Source organism: Canis lupus, chromosome 4, assembly GCF_048164855.1.
Source record: "Canis lupus baileyi chromosome 4, mCanLup2.hap1, whole genome shotgun sequence".
NCBI lineage: Eukaryota > Metazoa > Chordata > Mammalia > Carnivora > Canidae > Canis > Canis lupus.
In genome coordinates, this window is record NC_132841.1 from 35,033,373 (window position 1) to 35,053,253 (window position 19,881).

General features: G+C 47.1%; 1 pseudogene; it reads right to left on the reverse strand.

Moving 5' to 3' along the window:
* Positions 1-16,267: 16,267 nt before the first annotated feature.
* On the reverse strand, positions 16,268-16,643 carry LOC140631404 (large ribosomal subunit protein eL34-like; annotated as a pseudogene).
* Between the last annotated feature and the right edge of the window lie 3,238 nt (positions 16,644-19,881).

The window sequence follows — 19,881 nt, forward strand, 5'->3', positions numbered from 1 at the left end:
CTAGACTTATTAAGGTGATCATTTGACAATATGTATAAATAGTGAGTCATTACGTAGCACACCCGAAACTAATATGTCAATTATAACTCAATCAAAATTAAATATAGGTAAGTATCTGTTACTCATGAAGTTGTACATGTTAAATTTGTACACCTTTTTGTATATCAATCATACCTCAATAAAGTGGCTTAAAAACATAATTTTTCCTTATTTCCCCACCTTTTTAAAAAAAATTTATTTATTAGAGAAAGAGTGAGAATGTGCATGGGGGGGCAGGGGGAGGAGTGAGGGCAGGGGGAAGGGGGACACGCAGACTCCCCAAGTGCAGAGCCCCACTCGGAGCTCAGTCCCAGGACCCTGAGATCGTGACCTGAACGGAAGTCAGATGCTCAACCAACTGAGCCTCCCAGGTGCCCCTTTTACTCTTTCTTACGAAAATAGGTAGCATGTTATTTACACTGTCCTGTTTCTGCCTTTTCTTTTCCACCTTATATTTTTAAATTGAGATATAATTGGCACAGTTGACATCTAGTTCGCTTCAGGTGTACATCCTAGCGAGTCGATATATGTATACACTGTGAAAGGACCACAACATCTGTCACCACGCATAGTTACACATTTTTTGTGTGATGACAACTTTTAAGATCTACTTTCTTAGCAACTTCTAATAAAGCATGGCATTATTAATTTTAGCCACCATGCTATACATTTTATCCCCAGGACTTATTTTATAACTGGACGTTTGTACCTTTTGACGTCCTTCCTCTATTTCACCTCCCTCCCCAACCCCTACCTTTGGCCGCCACCAATCTGTTCTCTGTGAGTTTTGGTTTGCTTTGTTGTTCAGATTCCACATATAAATGAAATAATAGAGTATTTGTCTTTCTCTATCCCACATTTCACTTAGTATAATACCTTTAAGTTCCACCCATGTTGTTGTAAATGGTGAGGTTTTTTCTTTTTTATGGCTGAATAATATTCCATTATTTGTATCACATTTTGTTTATCTATGCATCTATTGATGGATCCTCAGGCGGCTTCCATGTCTTGGCTGTTGGAAGTAATGCTGTGACGAGTGTGAGGGTGCATATATCTTTCAAGATAGTGGTTTTGTTGCCTTCAGATAAATATACCAAAGTGAAATTGCTAGATCATGTGGTAGTTCTATTTTTAATGTTTGGAGGAACTTCCATACTGTTTTCCCTAGCAGCTATACAAATTTATATTTCCACCAACATTACACAAATGTTCCCTTTTCTCTACCTCCTGGCCAACACTCGTTATTTCTTGTCTTTTTGATAATAGCCATTCTAACAGGTGTAAGGTGATAGCTCATTATGGTTTTGACTTGCCTTTCCCTATGGACAAGTGATTTTGAGCATCTTTTTTTTTAAAGGTTTCGTTAAGGGGCGCCTGGGGGGGGCTCCCTTCCCACAGGGAGCCTGCTTCTCCCTCTGCCTGTGTCTCTGCCTCTCATGAATAAATAAAATCTTTAAAATATATTTTTTGTTTATTTCAGAGAGAGAGTATGAGCAGTGGAAGAGGCAGAGGGAGAAGCATTTATATATATAAATATATAATATAATATATAATATAATTCAAAGTATATATATATATATATATATATATATATATATATATATATATATATGATTTGGAAATTTTTACCCCATTTAGCAGGTTGTCTTTTCATTTTGTTGATGGGTTCCTTTGCTGTGCAGAAGCTTTTTTTTGTGCAGAAGCTTTTCAGTTTGATGTAGTACAATATGTTTTTGTTTTTTGTTGCTTTGCTTTTTTTTTTTTTTAAGGTTTTATTTATTTGAGAGAGAGAGCATAAGCAGGAGGAGCAGCAGAGGAAGAAGAAGCAGGCTCTCTCCTGAGCACAGAGCCTAATGCGGGGCTTGATCCCAGAGTCAAGGCACCTGAGCCAAAGGCAGACGTTTAGCTGACTGAGCCACCCAGGCGCCCCCTGTTGCTTTTGCTTTTGGTGTCAAATCCAAAAAATGATCACCAAGACCAATGTCAAACTGCTTACTTACCTCCTATGTTTTTTTCCCTAGGAGTTCTATGGTTTCATGCCTTACATTCAAGTCTTCAATCCATTTTGAGTTAATTTTCGTGTATGGTCTAAGATAGTGGTCCAGCTTCATTCTCTTGCATGTGGCTGTCCAATTTTTCCAAGACTGTTAAGATAAGGATTTCAGTGAAAGTGTTCTGTTTGGGAAGAGATTCCCAGAAATACTAGTAAAAGGGTGTGGGAAAGTGGGAAGGAAGTCAACACAGAGTGTGTTATCAAGCAAGTTACCACTGCAGGCATCTGGAGGTCTGTCCCATGACAAAACTCTGGAAGGCAGTGTAGACCACCTGCCTCAGTGTTACCCTGTGAGGTGTGAGGGGAGGGTGCTGGGGTATTTATACACCAGCTACCGCCTATGATTAAGTTCAGTGCTGCTACCTGGAGGGATTAACACTCTGTCACTTCTGGATTGTTCTGAAGGCAGAGCGGGCTCCAGCAGCCAGAAGATGCGCTCAGGCAATTACCTGCAGCTGTTGGCCTTCAGAAGTCAGGCCGGCTTGCCATGAAATGATAAAGGTTAAGAGGCTACACGCAGGGCATTGGCAGCATTTGTTACAGGAAACTCTGGGATTCCAGCGTGGCTGTGCCTGAAGATCCTTGGGGCAGAGAGGATGGCTCCCAGAAAGAACAAAACAAAACAAAACAAAGTTCACTGTGAAACATCCAGTTGAGGAAGTGAGCATGCACTTCTGTGTGGTCCTGGCCAAGCTACCTGCTGTTTTGGGGCTTCAAGGTGCCCGTGTGTAAGACTGTGATGATGCAACGGGCTTCTTCCCTGACCTCTAGAAGGCAGAGAGCTCATAAAATGTAACAGGATACAGGAATTAAAGTGTTGGAATATTTGTTTTTTCCCCAATTGGGAATCCTATTGTTTTTACTGATCATAATACTAAGAAATACAGAAGGTTTTTAAAAATCCAGATGTATAGAGAATAGAAAAGTTTATTTTTTTTTAAAGATTTTATTTATTTATTCCTGAGAGATACAGAGTGAGGCAGAGACACAGGCAGAGAGAGAAGCAGACTCCCTGCAGGAAGCCCGATGCAGGACTTGACCTGGGACCCAGGATCACGGCCTGGGCTGAAGGCAGACACTTTAACCACTGAGACACTCAGATGTCCCAGAGAATACAAAAATTTAAATTTAAATCCACCCCAAAGGTAGCCAATCATAAAAGCTTAATGAGCTGCATAACTTTCCAGGTTTTATGTCTATATAAATTTACTTGTTTACATAGAAGAACTCATAGGGAATGTACTGGTTTTTAATCTGCCTTTTTTTTTTTTTTTGCTTGACAATATTTTGAGGACATGTTGGCACACATCAAGAGGTATGGATTTACTTTATCCTTTTTCATAGTCTCGTGGGCCGTGTATAATTTACCAATAGTTTAACCAATCTATTATTTTTGGGAGGGGGCGTTGCTTTGAACTTCATTTGAGAAAACCTGAAGGTGAACATATCAAGAGAGCATACAGGAGGCATCCGAGGGGCTCAGTGGTTGAGTGTCTGCCTTCAGCTCAGGGCGTGACCCCGGAGTCCCGGGATCTAGTCCCACGTCAGGCTCCCTGCATGGAGCCTACTTCTCCCTCTGCCTGTGTCTCTGCCTCTGTGTGTCTCTCATGAATAAATAAAATATTTAAAAAAAAAAAAAGAGTGTACAGGTTGGCAGGTGGGGAAGGTCAGTGAGGGCCACGGGGGTGCAGGTGGACTGTGGGGCTAGCTGGCACCGGCTCTGCGCCCCCAGGCCACGGCCCCACGGTGGCAGGTGACCTGGAGAGCGGCCCTGCTGATGGGACGGGCCTGCCCTGCGGGGACAGAGGGTGGGGGCGGGGTGGTGTGTGGGCGAGGAGCTGGCTCCCCTGCCGCCCTCGGTGTCTGTTGTGGGGGGCTCGGCGGGGCCCCTCTGGGGGCCTGGGCACAGGGGCCTAGGTGCGAGGCGGAAAGAAGTGCACTGGCCTCCCAAGGCTTGGAGGAACCCCCACCATGGACTTTTATGCCTTGTCCCAGTTTTTCCATAATAGATTTCCTATAGCAAATAAAGCTACAAGGAAAATCCTGCTACCTCCATCTCTGCTTATGGGGCAGGTGTTTCCACATGCTACACTTGCACAAATGGAAGGGCTTGATCAAGAGTGTACACGTTGGAAACATTGGAAACAATTCTTAATTGTATGAAATTATACATATACGCATAGGAGGAGAGGGATCGTGGCATCTCGCTAACACTGGGCATTTCTCGGCCTTGTATGGATTGTATTTTTCATGTCTTTTCACCTTTTTTCAATTGGGGCACTCATTTTTTTGAAATTTGGTTTGTATGTGTTCTTTGTGGGTTAAGGTTAACACGCCACCGAGATGCTGACAGTCAACAGTAAGCTCCAACCGTCACAATGTCACTTGCTGTTAAGTTCCATCTCTAGAGCATATCAAAGGACCGCAGTGGAGCCAGGACGGACGCCCTGCTGGAGACTCGAAGCAATCTGCAGGACAGATGGGGACAGATGGGGATAGAGAACTCCCCATGTGCCTCAAAAGCCTCTTTTGGGACACACAGTTGCAGGTAATAAATCTGTGTGTGGGCGTCGTATCGTGCCTTCTGGAAACTCCAGCTGCCCTCCTCCATGGCCAGTTTTCTGTGCATAGAGCTGAAGCATTTATGCACCTGGTCTGGTCTGAGCTGACTTCGTGTCAGTTTGGGGATGTTATTACGTACCATCTGACTATACTGCGGGACCCCAAAGCCTGTGCCAAGAGCATTTCTGGATTTACTGCTGACTCTTTACTCTTCCAAAAAGGAATTGGTTAGGAGCAAAGAGACCAAGGCAGAGGGGAGGGCGGGGCTGGAAGGGCTTTATCTCCCTCAATCTCCACCAACTCTCCTCCGTCCTCTTCCCCTCATCATTATTGAAATAATCACATAAAATTTGTGTTGTTTACAGTGAAATGTGTAAATAAAAGCATCTTCAGAAAACTGTAACTTAACCGAACTGTAATGTGTCACTTAGATGAGCAGGTTGTGCGTGCTCTGCTCTGTGCCTCCTCTGGGGCCTCCACGGGGAGGGGAATAATCTCTCTAAGCCAGGACTGGATTCCCAGCTGGGCTGGGCAAGTCTGGTTCTGGGGCTGGACCCTGGTGGGGGGGGGCGCCCTCCCTGGCAGGCTCTGGGGTCCTCCAAGCACCTTATCACCTCTTACCAGTTTCACTGGTAAATGGGAACAGGAGGTGGGGAGCATCGGCTTGAGATGATACTGTGGGTCCTGGTCTGCGGCCCTGAGCACCCTTGGCGACGCCAATGCCCAGGGAGGGATAAGGGGCACAACAGGCGCCCCTTTGTGGGGACGGGTGCATGTGGACCAGAGTCAGGCAGGGCCGGGCCAACAGACCAGGGCTGGTTTGAAGCCCTGGGTCCCAAACTTCCCCACCCACCTCTGCTTGCGTCCTGCTTTAGGAAGCTCATTTCAGTTCAACCGCATCCGTGTGGATTTCGATGCCAGATGAGCGAACTCCTGAATCGGAGATTTGAAAAGACTCTTTGTTCCATGTTTAAACTTTTAATGAAAACCTATCTACCAGATACTAAATTGTTTCCCTGCTGCAGAGTTCTGCTTATTAAATCTTACAGACTTTGTGGAGATAAATCGTTCTCCAAGGACGAACGGCTACGGCCTGGTTTTGTGCCGGGAGCCAGGCCTCCTCTGCAGCTGCCCCCCGGCCGGGAGGAGACTGGGATGTGCCCCCAGGTGAGTGGGTACAGCACGCCCAATCTCGGGCTGTTCGGCAGCTTTCCCCCACTCTGTGGCCTCTGACTAAACTTTTCCATTTTTTGACATATCTGTGCCCACGAAGACCCCTGTACACAGGTGGTCATGGAGCCCCAAGAGCTGCGTGTGGGATCCCAGACCCCACAGCAGGTTGGTAGCAGCGCTGGGACTGCAGGCTGAGCCCAGAGGAGCTTGGCGGGGAGACCGCACCCCGGTGCCCTGCTGTTGCCGGTGCCCCCAGCATCCCCGAGCATCCTCCAGCATCCTCCAGCACCCTCCAGCACCCTCCAGCATCCTCCAGGATCCTCCAGCATCCTCCAGCACCCTCCAGGATCCTCCAGTACCCTACAGCACCCTCCAGCATCCTCCAGGATCCTCCAGCATCCTCGAGCATCCTCCAGCATCCTCCAGGATCCTCCAGCATCCTCCAGCATCCTCCAGGATCCTCCAACATCCTCCAGCATCCTCGAGCATCCTCCAGGATCCTCCAGCATCCTCCAGCATCCTCCAGGATCCTCCAGCATCCTCCAGCACCCTCCAGCACCCTCCAGCATCCTCGAGCATCCTCCAGGATCCTCCAGCATCCTCCAGCATCCTCCAGGATCCTCCAACATCCTCCAGCATCCTCGAGCATCCTCGAGCATCCTCCAGCATCCTCCAGCATCGGCTGCGCGCTGTGCCCCGGGCGCCGACCCGCCGCGGCCTCCAGGTGCTGGGGTGGCGCGCGTCCTGCATCGGCGCCCCCCCCGCGGCGGCCCCGGGGCGGGGGGGCAGCTAGTTACCCACGTGCCCGTCTGTCCCGTCGCGGGCTCCCGGAGGCGGGGACCGGGCCTTGTGCTTCGTGGAACCCCGATGCCCAGTGCAGTAGAGCCGGGTGCCCGCCCCCCCGCCCCGCCCCGCCACCCGCTCCCCACCCCGCCCCGTGGCCCTTCCCCCCCGCGGCCCTTCTCCCCCATGGCTCGTCCCCCCACGGCCCGCTCCCCGCTCCCCCTGCGGCTCGCTCCCCGCCCCCCGTCACCCCCCGTCCCCCGTCCCCTCGCGGCCCTTCACCCCTGCGGCCCTCTACCCCCGCCCCACTCCCCGTCGCCCCCCCCCGCCCCCATCCCCCCGGCCCCCGGCCCCCCACGGCCCGCGCGCGCCACCCCGCGGCCCAGCCCCCCAGCCCCCACGGCCCGCTCCCCCGCCCTGCTCCCCGCCCCCCTGCCCCCCCCGTCCCCCCCCCCCTCGTCCCCCGTCCCGCGGCCCGTCCGGTCCCCGAGCGGTCACAGTGCCACCCAGTGGCGGGCCGGCTGTGTTGCGGCTGCTCGCCGGGCCCCCCCACCCCCCCACCTCCGCTGCTGAGCGCTCGTCCGGGCGGGGACCCCTCCCCAGGGCCTGCCAGTACCCCACAGCCGAGGCCAGAAGGGGCAGGGACGCCAGGCGAGCCTCCCGCTGCCCTCGGGGTCCTCGCACGGAGGCCGGGCTCCCCGCTGCTGCGTCTGGAGGCGCACGTGCTCGGTCTCCCCGTCGGGGTCCCTTCTCCCTCCCCGAGGCTCAGCCGCCGCCTCCCCCCACGCCCCCTCCCTCCCCCCACGCCCCGCCCCCCTCCCGCCCCCACACACCTGCGGCCCTGCAGCCTAGATTCAAAGCCCCGCTTTGCACACGTCTGACACTGCAGGCAGGTCCCTGAATTTCCCTGGTCTCAGTTTCCCCGCAAAACGGGGGTGATGAAGCCACCGACACCGTGGCCTTGGGAAGCTGCCTGAACGCGGGAGGCCGCGCGCCCAGGCCTGTTCCCTGCGCCCCTGTTTCTCAGTTGCAGCCCTGGGATGGGGGCTGTGTGGGTCCCTCTCACCCCGCAGCACGGGCCTGGGCGAGGACAGTCAGCCTTCCATGGGGCCTGGCGAGCCACCTCGTCCTGGCCCTGGCTGCCGTGGCCTCGTGGCGCGGTCCTGGGAGTGTCACACCGTCTCTGGGCCTCGAGGAGTAGAAGGCGCTAGGTCATACTGTTGGGGGCCCAGGCCTTCTGATCTCAGAAGAAGAGGCTGTTTCCTCTCCCTGAGCCACCCCTACCTTCCAGCCTTTTTGGTTTTGGGACTGGCAAGACTCATTACAAGCGTAGGCCTCCCTAATCAGCTATCCCTAGTAGCTGTATCCCAGAGAAGAAGGAGTGATTCTGGCTTTGAGAGACGAAGGAGCAGCTCTGGGACAAAGGGGAGGGACATTCTGCTCCCCCCGGGAAGGATGTATCTACTCTAAGGTGAAGCCAGAAGCAGAGACATCTTAGGTCTGGGTTCAGATGGAGGGAAAAAGGGGGGACCACCACAGCGGGCCCAGGAGGGAATGAGGCACCCTGGTGTGGGCAGTGCCGGAGCCCAGGTGTGGCTTCCCCAACCCGCAGGAACTGATGAGAAACAGGTAGCAAATATGACAGATGCTCACCCTGCAGGCAAGGAGGAAAGTCATCTCTGATGAAAATGGGGAAATACGGGCCCTGAGCAGCTGAAAAACTATATTAAACAAACCTGTGACTCGTAAGATAACCTACAGAGAGTAAAAGTCTAAACACATGCGAGTTTTTAAATTCTGGATGGATTCTTCAAAGCTACCTTCTTCATCGAACTGTTTTTAGACCTGGATCTTCGGTTCTTAGTTTGTCCCATTATATTATTTGGCTTCTGAATCTTCAATTTCTGTTTTTTAAGATTTTATTTTAAGTGGGACGCCTAGGTGGCTCAGCAGTTGAGTGTCTGCCTTTGCCCCAGGGCGTGATCCTGGAGTCCCAGGATCAAATCCCGCATCAGGCTCCCTGCATGGAGCCTGCTTCTCCCTCTGCCTGTGTCTCTGCCTCTGTCTCTCCCTGTGTGTCTCTCAGGAATAAATAAATTAAATATATATTTTTAAGTTTAAAAAATTTTATTTTAAGTAATCTCTCCATTCAACATGGGACTTGTCCTTACAACCTCAAGATCAAGAGTCTCATGGTCTACTACTGACTGAGCCAGCCACGTGCCCCACCTTCTATTTTGTTTCGTTTCTAATTTTGTATCAAAAGTTCAAATTTTATCCTAATGACCATGCTATAATAGTTTTTTTTTTGTTTATGTCTAATAATTCCACTGTCTGGACTATCTGTGTGGAAACTCTATTGTCTAATGTTTATACTGGCTCTTGCTCTTACTTTCTTTCCTTCTATGTCTGATTATCTTTGATTGTGTGCTGAAAATTGTACTTGAAAAATTATTGGGGTAATGTTAAGACTAATATCTTCTTACAGAAAGGGTTTTCATTGACTTTTGCAAATGCGTAGGGGCAATAGCAGCCTGGAAGCTCCTTAGGTGTTGTCAGCGCTTGAGATTTTTCTGAATCACCCAGAGCACTTGAAACTGAGCTGAAGTACAGGAGAGAGCTAGCTAGTTTACTTTCAGTTTGCTCTTACCTCCAGGGTGCAGCCCCTCAGGATTACAGGCCTGAGCGTGCAGCAGTTTTCCGGAGTTGACCCTGCCTGGAAAAGCCCTAGATTCCAACTTACATGGCGTGAGCTCCCTCAGCTTTTTGGCCATTCCTTCTAGTTGCAAAAGTGTCCCCCAAACTGAGCTCTCGTCTCTGAATTTTCACATTTTCTGAGCAATTGTCTCTTGCCAATAATTGGCAAGGTGATTCCTTGCTCCTTGTTAGCTTTTTTTCTGGTTTTAGGAAAAAACTTTTTCATATGAATTATCTTCATTGTCTTCTAGAGGAGCTTAGTTCTGAATTATTGAGTTCACTGTTTCTGAAAGTGAGAGTTTTTTTCCTTGGTTTAAAATTGTGTCATAGCTTGGTATCTCCATAGAGGATGGAGGAATGCAGGAAGACTGAAGGCATAGGTGATCTGCAATCACATATTAGATACCAAAATACAAGGATTTTTTTAAAAAATTATTTTAGGGGCACCTGGGTGACTCAAGATTGAGCGTCTGCCTTTGGCTCACGTCCTGGAGCCTGCTTTTCCCTCCGCCTGTGTCTCTGCCTCTCTGTGTCTCTCATGAATAAATGAATAAGATTTAATTCTAATTCCAGTATAATTAACATACAGTGTCATATTAGTTTCAGGTGTACAGTATAATGATTCACCAATTCTAAACATTACTCAGTGTTCATCATGATGTGTCCCCTTAATCCCCGTCACCTATCTCTCGCATCCCCCCACCCCCCTCTCTTCTGGTCACCAGCAGTTCTCTATAGTTAAGAGTGTGTTTTTTTGGTTTGTCTCTTTTTTTCTATGTTTGTTTGTCAAAATAAAATGATTTTGAGTATTTTTCTTTAAATTCAATACCGTGGCACTGAAAATTATATATAACCATTTGCTCCAGGATTCTGATCCTAGAAAGCTGATCTATGGAAATTTTAATTGTGGCTGTTTGAAGTTAATAATTTATGCAGAAATTTATAAAATATGTGTTACTGAAGCGAGCATGAGGACATTTATAGAATTATTGATAATTAATAGAGAATTAGTTAAATTATAGTGCTTCTGTAGGATAGGATATTGTGCAACCATTGCTAATATAGGATAATACCTAATGGCATCGACAGCTAGTCACATCATACGAAAAGTGAGACTAGTCAATCACAAAATGATCCCTTTTCATATATTAACATACACTAGAAATATCACTAAAAACATAGTCGCTAAAATGTTAACAGTGATTATGTTGGGGTATGAGGTGACTAGTGATTTTACCCAATGTTCTTTGTGTTTCTATATTTTTGTCACTTCCTAAAATGAACATTTGTTACTTTTGTAACACAAGTTGAATTACAAAATAAAGTGTTGTAAATAAAATCAGATATTTTTATTATGTTGCATTGAAATTTTTATCTACACAAATAACACACAATTCAGATTTAAGAAGACTTTGTGAATATCTACTACCTGTTAGCTTCTTTCATACACATAGTTTTCCTAATGCTCGTAGGTGTCCAGGATTCAGGATTCAATCACAAGTGCAGTAAAGGTAGGAGTGGGGCAGTCTGGGCTCTGTTCTAAAAGAAATCAAGTGAAGTGATTGATTGATGCAAAATAAATGGTACGATTTTCATAGTCAGCAAATGTCTCCAAGGTACGAAAGGCCAAGTAATGGACACTATGGTGTACCCCAGTAGAACAGATGCTGACTTATAAAGAGCATATAAATACTGCAAAAATGGAAAATATGAGAATAGAAAAATGACGGCAATATTCCTATGATCTACCGCAGCAACAGTTAACAGTAGAAGATGCAGGCCATCGGGTTATTGATTCCAACCACCTGCTCTCTTCCTGTAAGGGGATTATACGTGTAATTGCAGTGCCTTCCCGCAGGCAGGTGTACCCCCTGCCCCACTGTCAGTATGACTTGCACTGCAGGACAGCGGGACGTGAGCAGGTCTGATATACACCACAGAAGCAGAAATTTTAAGAGCCCTTAGATGGGTCAGCAGTCTGTTTCTTGTTTGTTTTCTTTGGCCATAAAGGTGGCATTTCCTAAACTGGGGCTGATCCTTCAGGTTGGTTCCAGAATGAGAAGCTGCATGAAGCAGGGCCACCCACTGACTCACGGATACCAACACGCAGTGTGAATGAGAAATGTGCATTGTCGCAAGTCACTGAGATTAGGGTGGGGGACTGTTTGTTACCACATCAGAGCTCACTAATACATTATTTCCTCAAAAATACAATAGCAACTCTCTTAACTGAACTGTACTTTTTAAAAAAAAGATTTTGTTTTATTATTTTAATTTTTTTTTTGAGAGAGAGAGAGAGAGAGAGGGAGGGAAGGGCAGAGGGAGAGGGAGAGAGGATCTTAAGCAGGCTCCGTACCCAGCATGGAACCCAATGCGGGGCTCAATCTTATGACCCTGTGATCATGACCTGAGCTGAAATCAAGAGTCAGATGCTCAGCCTCTGGGTGGCTTTGTTGGCTAAGCATCTACCTTCAGCTCAGGTCATGACCCAGGGTCCTAGGATTGAGTCCTGTATGGGGCTCCTTGCTCTTTGTGGATATTCCTGCAAAAAAGGTCTGCCAGTGGGGTTTGCCCAGCAAACGTGTACAGCAAGTGACTGCGTATGGCCCCACCAGCCTGGTGGCCCTTTGCCATTTAGGAGGCTGTGTCACCACCATTGGGACAGAGTTCTGTGCTTTGAACTGGGAAGACCAGTCAGCAGTCGTCCTGGCCATGGGAGATAAAGGCAAGAAAAACAAGCCGCGACGGGAAGGTGGGTCCCGCTGAGAGCTACTTTGCTGGCACCGGCTGAGGACACGGCCCCACAGCCCGGAGTGGCAGCACAGGTCCCTCCACTTCCTCCGTCCTGACCGCTGCCTGGACAGGAGGACCCTCTGACGGCTGGCACCGGCCCCGGGACCACGGGCCCTTCTACGACCCTGCAGCCTGTCCTACTCCATGGGGGCCTTTGACCGTGACCTGAGACGGGAAAGATCTGTGCCTAGATGTGTCCCCGAGCTGGAGAAAGGAGAGCGATCCCAGATGGAGTGTGCACGATGCCGAGGGAGCTCTGGGGCCTGTAGAATGGAGGCGGACGATCCCTTAGATCCAAGGCAGGGGATGGACTCCCAGCTGCGGAGCTGCCTGCCCACAAGACAACTTCATTTGCTTCAGGGGGAAGGGCCGCCTGCAATGTCTGTGACCCGAGCCCGGGATGGGGGCCCTGCGGCTCCTCTGCCGCGGCCTAAAGCTGGGAAGTTTTCAAGCTGCCTGGCCTGGGGCCAAAGGGCTTCCTCCCTGTCCCCAAGCAGGACGAGTGGCAGGCCTTCTTTCCTGCTAGAGGAGTTATTCTTAAAGATCTTATTTATTTGAGTGAGAGAGAGAGACAGAGACAGAGAGAGGGCATGGGGGGGCAGAGGCAGAGGGAGAAGCAGACTCCCTGCCGAGCAGGGAGCCCGATGCGGGGCTCGATCCCAGGACCCGGGGTCACGACCTGAGCTGACACCAGATGCCTAACTGACTGAGCCACCCGGCGCCCCTGGAGGAACTTGTGAAGACATGTAGAAAATTCTAGAGCTAAAATTTCAATCTAGTTAAAAAAAAAAAAAAAAGAAAGAAAGAAAGAAAGAAAGAAAGAAAGAAAGAAAGAAAGAAAGAAAGAAAGAAATATTATTATTAGGTTCAACTTTTATTTCCAATTTTAAGTGGCAGAGCATTTTAGCAAGGGGTGACAGGTGGTTTTGATAACACATGACAACATCTTCTGGCAAGGTCTTATGAAAATGTAAAGAGTTGTTCAACTGTCAACCAGCCTCTTGAAGCTTTGCAAATTGCTCGAAGGGGAGGGAAAGGGACCATATCTATGCCGCGTTCCGTACTTATTATACATACCTGAAGCTTCAAGAAACTAATGAATAATGGCCTAGTTGGAAAAAATAGTAGTCTAGTCCTTAAAAGCCTCTCATGTTATAGGACACCCTCTAAATTACCTCAGAAAAACAAATTTTTGCAAACATTTTAATCTATATTTTAATATTAGAGGATGTCATACTTAAAAATAGATTCGTGTAATCACCCCTCAAGTGCTCATCATGCAGCTTGACCAATTATCAGTTGTGGCCAATCTTGTTTCCTCTTTACTCTCCCCCCCAACACACATGCACGTGCACACACACACACACACAGACTTCCTCCCTGTTTCCTCCCCAACCTCTGCTGCTGGATTATTTTAAATTAAGTTCTATACATTATATACCTATAAAAAAAAAGGAATTTTTTTTTTTAACAAAACGTTTTTACCTAAGTAATCTCTGCACCCAACATGGGGCTGGAGCTCACCGTCTTGAGATCAAGAGTCACATTCTTTTCTGGTGGAACCAGCCAGGTGGCCCAGAAAAGGACTCTTTTAACACAAACACCATACCATCATCTTATTTTTGCAAAAAAAAAATAATAATAATAATTTGTTTAAAACATCTAATAGCTAGTTGAGGATCAAATTTCCCTGATTGTCACCAAATGTTTGTTTCAGTCACTCATTGCATTCTTTTGACATGACTGTTATATTTCTTTGAATCTCTCAAAGTTCCCCTCTTTTGTTTTTTCCCACCTAGGCAGCCATATGGACCTTTTGTCCATAACCTAATCTGATGTGACCATGTCGCGAGTTACAGGGTTGTTTGCTTTTCCCACCCTTTAGGAGACAGTGCTCTGGCGTTCCCTTGGTGTCACGCCAGCTTCACACCTCCGCAGAGCTGTCAAGGGGGCCCCCATTTCCACCTATGATAAGTGCACCATATGAAAACCTGTTTCCTGGAGACCTTTTTGATGGTAAGCAGGGAATTGGAATTCTCAAGGCTTTCTGGTTTTGTTGTTCTCAAGAAATGAGTTTTTTAAAGAGACCCGTTGGGTGACTCCCCAAGAGGCTCTAGGGGCCATAAAAACACTGGGGCTGTTTCATGCCACATGGAACCAACAAGCAAAAGTTTGTAGATTGAAATGTTACTTTATAAAATACGCATTTAAAAATATGATTAGCTAAATTAGTACACTAGATAAACACAGACATAACTATTTCTCCTACATCTCAAAAGTCTTACATGGTCACGATGAACGAAAGTAGGAAAAACAGAGATGTTTTGATCAGGAGCTGCCGCGCATTGGGTCGTATAAGGTGCTTTTTCAGTTACAGAAGGAGAGTAATTTCCAGAGAAGACTCTGACTTCCCTTGTCCTTCCACATTTATTTTTATTTTTATTTTTATTTATTTATTTATTTATTTTTGAACTTTGCGAAGTCACTCCTCTTTCCATTGCTCTTGGTTAGGTTTTGCACTTGGACCACACAGAGAACTTTCTTTTTTTTTTTTTTTTCACAGAGAACTTTCTAAATATGCTCTGGATTTGGTCCCTGGTCGTGACCATCCTCAGGTACCACTCGCTGTGCCCCCTTTTATGTGAGGCTCTGCTGGCTTCCCCCCGATGCACTTCCCCTAGCTTTATGCACCCTTCATGGTACATGGGAGCAATTAGTCAAGTGCCGAGCGAGGCAAACACAACTGCAAGGACCCCAGACCTTAGGGGAGTTCATTTCCTTTCTGTTGCCCCCCTTCCGCGGGAGGGCTATGCCGCGGCCTCTCCCTGGTATTTCCTATTATAATAGACTGGCTCTTTAAAAAAAAAAAAAAGATTTTATTTATTTATTCATGAGAGACACAGAGAGAAAAGCAGAGACACAGGCAGAGGGAGAAGGAGGCTCCCTGCAGGGACCCGATGCGGGACTCGATCCCGGGACCCTGGGGTCACACCCTGAGCCAGGCGTCCCTACAATGGATATACTCTTCAAGTCCGTGGCAGTCTGCGGCACTCAGGCCATCTGCGCCACCTATACTCTCTGAAACCGGGAATGCGCCGGATGATTACTGCTTCGTAGGGCTTGGTGCTGACTCTGGTCAAAGCCTCAGTTGTCATCTGATGCTGCTAAGGCCGTGGCTGGTGGGCCACGTTGGTGGTCTGAGTATCAAGGAATTAGTTCCATCTTAGAGTGAGGATAATTGTAACTGAAAGTTTGAGGGGATTTTCTTTACGTGGCACAGTTCCCCGGCACGATCACCACACGTTCCTGGTGAAAGACTAGGAGGAGGGTGTATAGGACACACTCGTGCTGTTAAACATGGTCAGCGGCCTCTTCGCTCTGGAAGTGGGCTCACCTGGGGCTGCCACTCTAGTAAAGCTGGGCCTCTACTCACCAGACCTAGGGTACATTGGATTATATATTTCAAATGCAGCTGGGTGATGCTGGTTTTTAAAAAACTATTTATTTTATTGTGTATTTATTTGGGGGGGTTGATGGTGTTGGTCAAATATCTCCTGCTGTCTACCTTAGGGCATCTGGTTGTTTGCACTTCTTGTCTCCTTGTGCTTGGGTAGGGCACTACATGGCACTTCTGGCCTATCAGTTATGATCAGATGAGATGTGTCACTTCAGGACCAGAACATCTAGTTGCCAATTTGTCACCCTCCAGAACAATCTGTCTGCTTGTGAGTCTGGCAGTGTTCAAGATGGTAGCGGCTCCATCAGCCTAGATCCCAGAGTGAGAAAGTCAAGGGACCAAGTAACCAGCAATAGACATACAGAATGAACAAGAAAGAAAACTTTTGTTTGTTTATGTTTTTTAAAGATTTTATTTACTTATTCATGAGAGACACAGAGAAAGGCAGAGAGAGACACAGGCAGAGGGAGAAGCAGGCTCCATGCAGGGAGCCCAAAGTGGGACTTGATCCCGGGACCCCAGGATCACACCCTGGGCCGAAGGCGGCACCAAACTGCTGAGCCACCGGGGCTGCCCAAACTTCGTTGTTTCATAACATTAAGGTTTTGACATAATTTAGCATAGCTGGTTTGGGGTTCGTTCTTTCTTTCTTTCTTTCTTTCTTTCTTTCTTTCTTTCTTTCTTTCTTTTTCTTTCTTTTGCCTTTTTTATTACTCAAAAAAGTCTTCAGTTTTAAATTTAGCTTTCTGACTCTGATCTTGCGCCTTCAACACTTTCACAACGGTTTTCTGATCCTTGGGAAGGAAGGCACGCTTGATCCTGTCACAAACACACTCAGCACACAAGGAACCATTACAGGCCCCGCTGATGTGTTTTTTCATTTTAGACAAGCTCCTGAGCACTGGGGGTCTCCAGCACAAACTCCTCGAGGTTCGCCTGGGCACTTGCACGGGCAGATTTTGGTGCTTTCCCAATCTTCTTGGGACAAAGGTAAACGATTCTATTACCAGGGGTTCAGCACAGCCTAGTTCTGTTAGAGGCTGTCTTGTAGGACAGCTTACGGCCGTACATCAAACCCTGGAACATTCTGAATGCCTACAGGTGCCGTCCCCAGAAGACAGTTGGCATACTCTGATTGACACAGAAACTGATGCTGAGAATGCCCACGATAGCCTAACTGTGGAAAGAGCCGAGACGTCCATCATCAGATTACTGGCTAAGAGGGTGTGATATCCACGTACACAATGGAATATTCCTCAGCCATCAGAATGGACGGATACCTACCGTTTGCATCAATGTGGATGGAACTGGAGGGCATTATGCTGAGTGACGTAAGTCAGTCAGAGAAAGACAATTATCTTATGGTTTCACTCAGGTGTGGAATAGAAGAAACAGCACAGAGGATCGTAGGGGAAGGGAGGGAAACCTGGATGGCAGTCATCAGGGAGGGAGAAAAACCACGAGAGACTCCTAACTGTAGGAAACAACTGAGGGACTCTGGAGGGGAGGTGGGGGGAGGGGATGGGGTCACTGGGTGACGGGCATGAAGGATGGCACGTGATGGGATGAGCACTGGGTGTTATACACAACTGATGAATTACTGAACTCACGTCTGAACCAATGAGGGACCATATGTTGGCTAATTGAATTTAAATTTTAAAAAAAGAAGAAGAAGGAACTGATGCCAAGAGATGAAGTGTGCCTTCACAAAACCCTAACTTTTGGGATCCCTGGGTGGCTCAGTCCTGGGATCGAGTTCCACGTGGGGCTCCCTGCATGGAGCCTGCTTCTCCTTCTGCCTGTGTCTCTGTCTCTCTCTCTGGGTCTCTCATGAATAAATAAATAAAATCTTAAAAAAAAAACAACCAAACTAACTTTTGTGGCCTTGACTTAGGAGTCCACTGATGGGGCTGGTTTTGGAAGCTGTTTCTCACTGATACAATTGATAAAACCATCACCTACAATTACTTGGAAGGTAGATCATGATACCAGTAAGCCTGTAACTCCAGAAGATTCTAAAAAACCAAATGTTAGTAGCTTGTGTTGGTTGATATTGACTATATAAGACAAGATACGTAAAGAGGCATTCTCAGGAAAGAACGGACTATGTTATCCTAAGCAGGAATGGCAGGGAGCAGTGAGTTGTGGCGGTCTTGCTTCCATCCCGAGGCCTCTCCCTTTGGCTTCTAGATGGGCCATCTTCTCCCCCCTGTTTTCATGAGGCCTCTCCTCTGTATGTACCTATGTCCTAATTGCCTCTTCCTATATAGACACCAGTCAAATTGGATTAGAGTCCACCCCAAGGACCTCATTTACTTTAATCATCTCTTCTTAAAAATAAAAAATATATATATATTTATTTTAGAAAAAGAGAGCATGAGCCAGCAGGAGGAGGGACAGAGAGAAAGGGAGAGAGAGAGAATCTCAAGCAGACTCCCTGCTGAGCGCAGAGCCCCACATGGGGCTTGGTCTCATGATCCCGAGATCATGACCTGAGCCTACATCAAGAGTCAGAGCCTAACCAACTGAGCCACCCACGTGTGCCCCTCAATTATCTCTTCAAGACCCCATCTGCAGGGCGCCTGGCTGGCTCAGTCAGAGGGGCATAGGACTCTTGATGTCAGGGTTGTGAGTTTGAGCCCTATGCTGGATATAGAGATTACTTAAATAAACAAAATGTCAAAAAAAATTATTCTGTCTCCAAATCATCTGAGGTCCTGGGGGTCAGGACTTGAACATACGGATTTGGGGTGGGGGTGGTGCAGTTCATCCCACAACACTCCCCCACCATGCCTGATGGGTTCAAGGTACCCGAGTTAAAGAGATAGACGGAGATGAGAAGAAAGAGCTGTGGGTACGTTGTTGCGAATACAGTGGATTGAATCAAATTGTTTAGAACGATAATGAAATGTCGCTCCCTACCCGTGGTAGGACTCCTTGCCTTAAAGTCTAATCTGATAATAGTATAGTCCTATCAGATTTTTTATGATTACTGTTTTCATTATTCATTTATTTATTTATTAGAGAGGGGAAGAGGGGAGAGGGAGAGAGAGAGAATCCTAAGCAGGCTTCATGCCCAGCATGGAGCCCGACATAGGACTTGATCTCACAACCCTGAGATCATGACATGAGCCAAAATCAAGAGTGGGACACGTAACCGACTGAGCCGCCAGGTGCCCTTGCCTATTTATGTTTGCTTGTTTATTTGTTTAAGTAGGCCCCAGGCCTCCTTTATGTGGGGCTTGAATTCATGGTCCTGAGATGGAGAGTCACACACTTTACTACCTGAGCCAGCCAGGCACCCCTTACCTTTTGCCTTCTAAATTAATTTGAGTTAATAACTTCTATTTAGTGTAATTTTTTTTTTTATATAGTCACAGAGAGAGAGGCAGAGACACAGGCAGAGGGAGAAGCAGGCTCCATGCACCGGGAGCCCAATGTGGGATTTGATCCCGGGTCTCCAGGATCACACCCTGGGCCAAAGGCAGGCGCTAAACCGCTGCGCCACCCAGGGATCCCTATTTAGTGTAATTTTTATATGATTGAGCTTAAGTACTCCATCTTCCTATTTATTATTTGTCTTATTTATGCTTTGCATCACCTGTCTTGGTTTCTTTAGGGTCAAACAAGTTTTTTTTTTTAAGATTTTATTTATTTATTTATTTATCTATTTATTTATTTTTATTTATTATTATTTTTTAACCTATTTATTTATTTGAGAGAGTAAGCATGCAGTGCACGAATTGGGGAACGGGGAGGGGGAGGGCGAGAATCTCAAGTCGACCCCAAGCCAAACTTAGAGTCCACCATGGGGCTTGACGTTGGGACCCTGAGGTCATGGCCTGAGCTGAAACCGAGAGCTACCCGGGCGCCCCACGGAGCACTTTTTTTAGTACTGTATGTCATCTCCTTTTTGACATTTTCCTAGAGCTCTTTGCACTGTATTTTAGTAGTAATATGCAAACTTAATCTATCAAGATGCTGAAATCCTATAATACAGTTCTTCGGATATTGTTTGTGCTTAGTTTTTATTTTTATATTTATTTATTTATTTATTTATTTATTTATTTATTTATTGTGCTTAGTTTTAGAGTTTGCCTTTGGTTTCTTTCTTAGAATTTCTACACCTCTCCTGAAATCCCCATCTCTTTATTTTTTATGTTTATCTTTCCCATACATTCTTCAATGTATTTAGAATCCTTGTCTGCTAGTTTCAACATCTGTACCATGTGTTTGTACGGTCCTCGTGACCACTTCCCTCTGTATTATGAGTCACATTTTCCCGTTTTTCAGCATGGCCAGCACATTCTTATTGGCTTCTGAA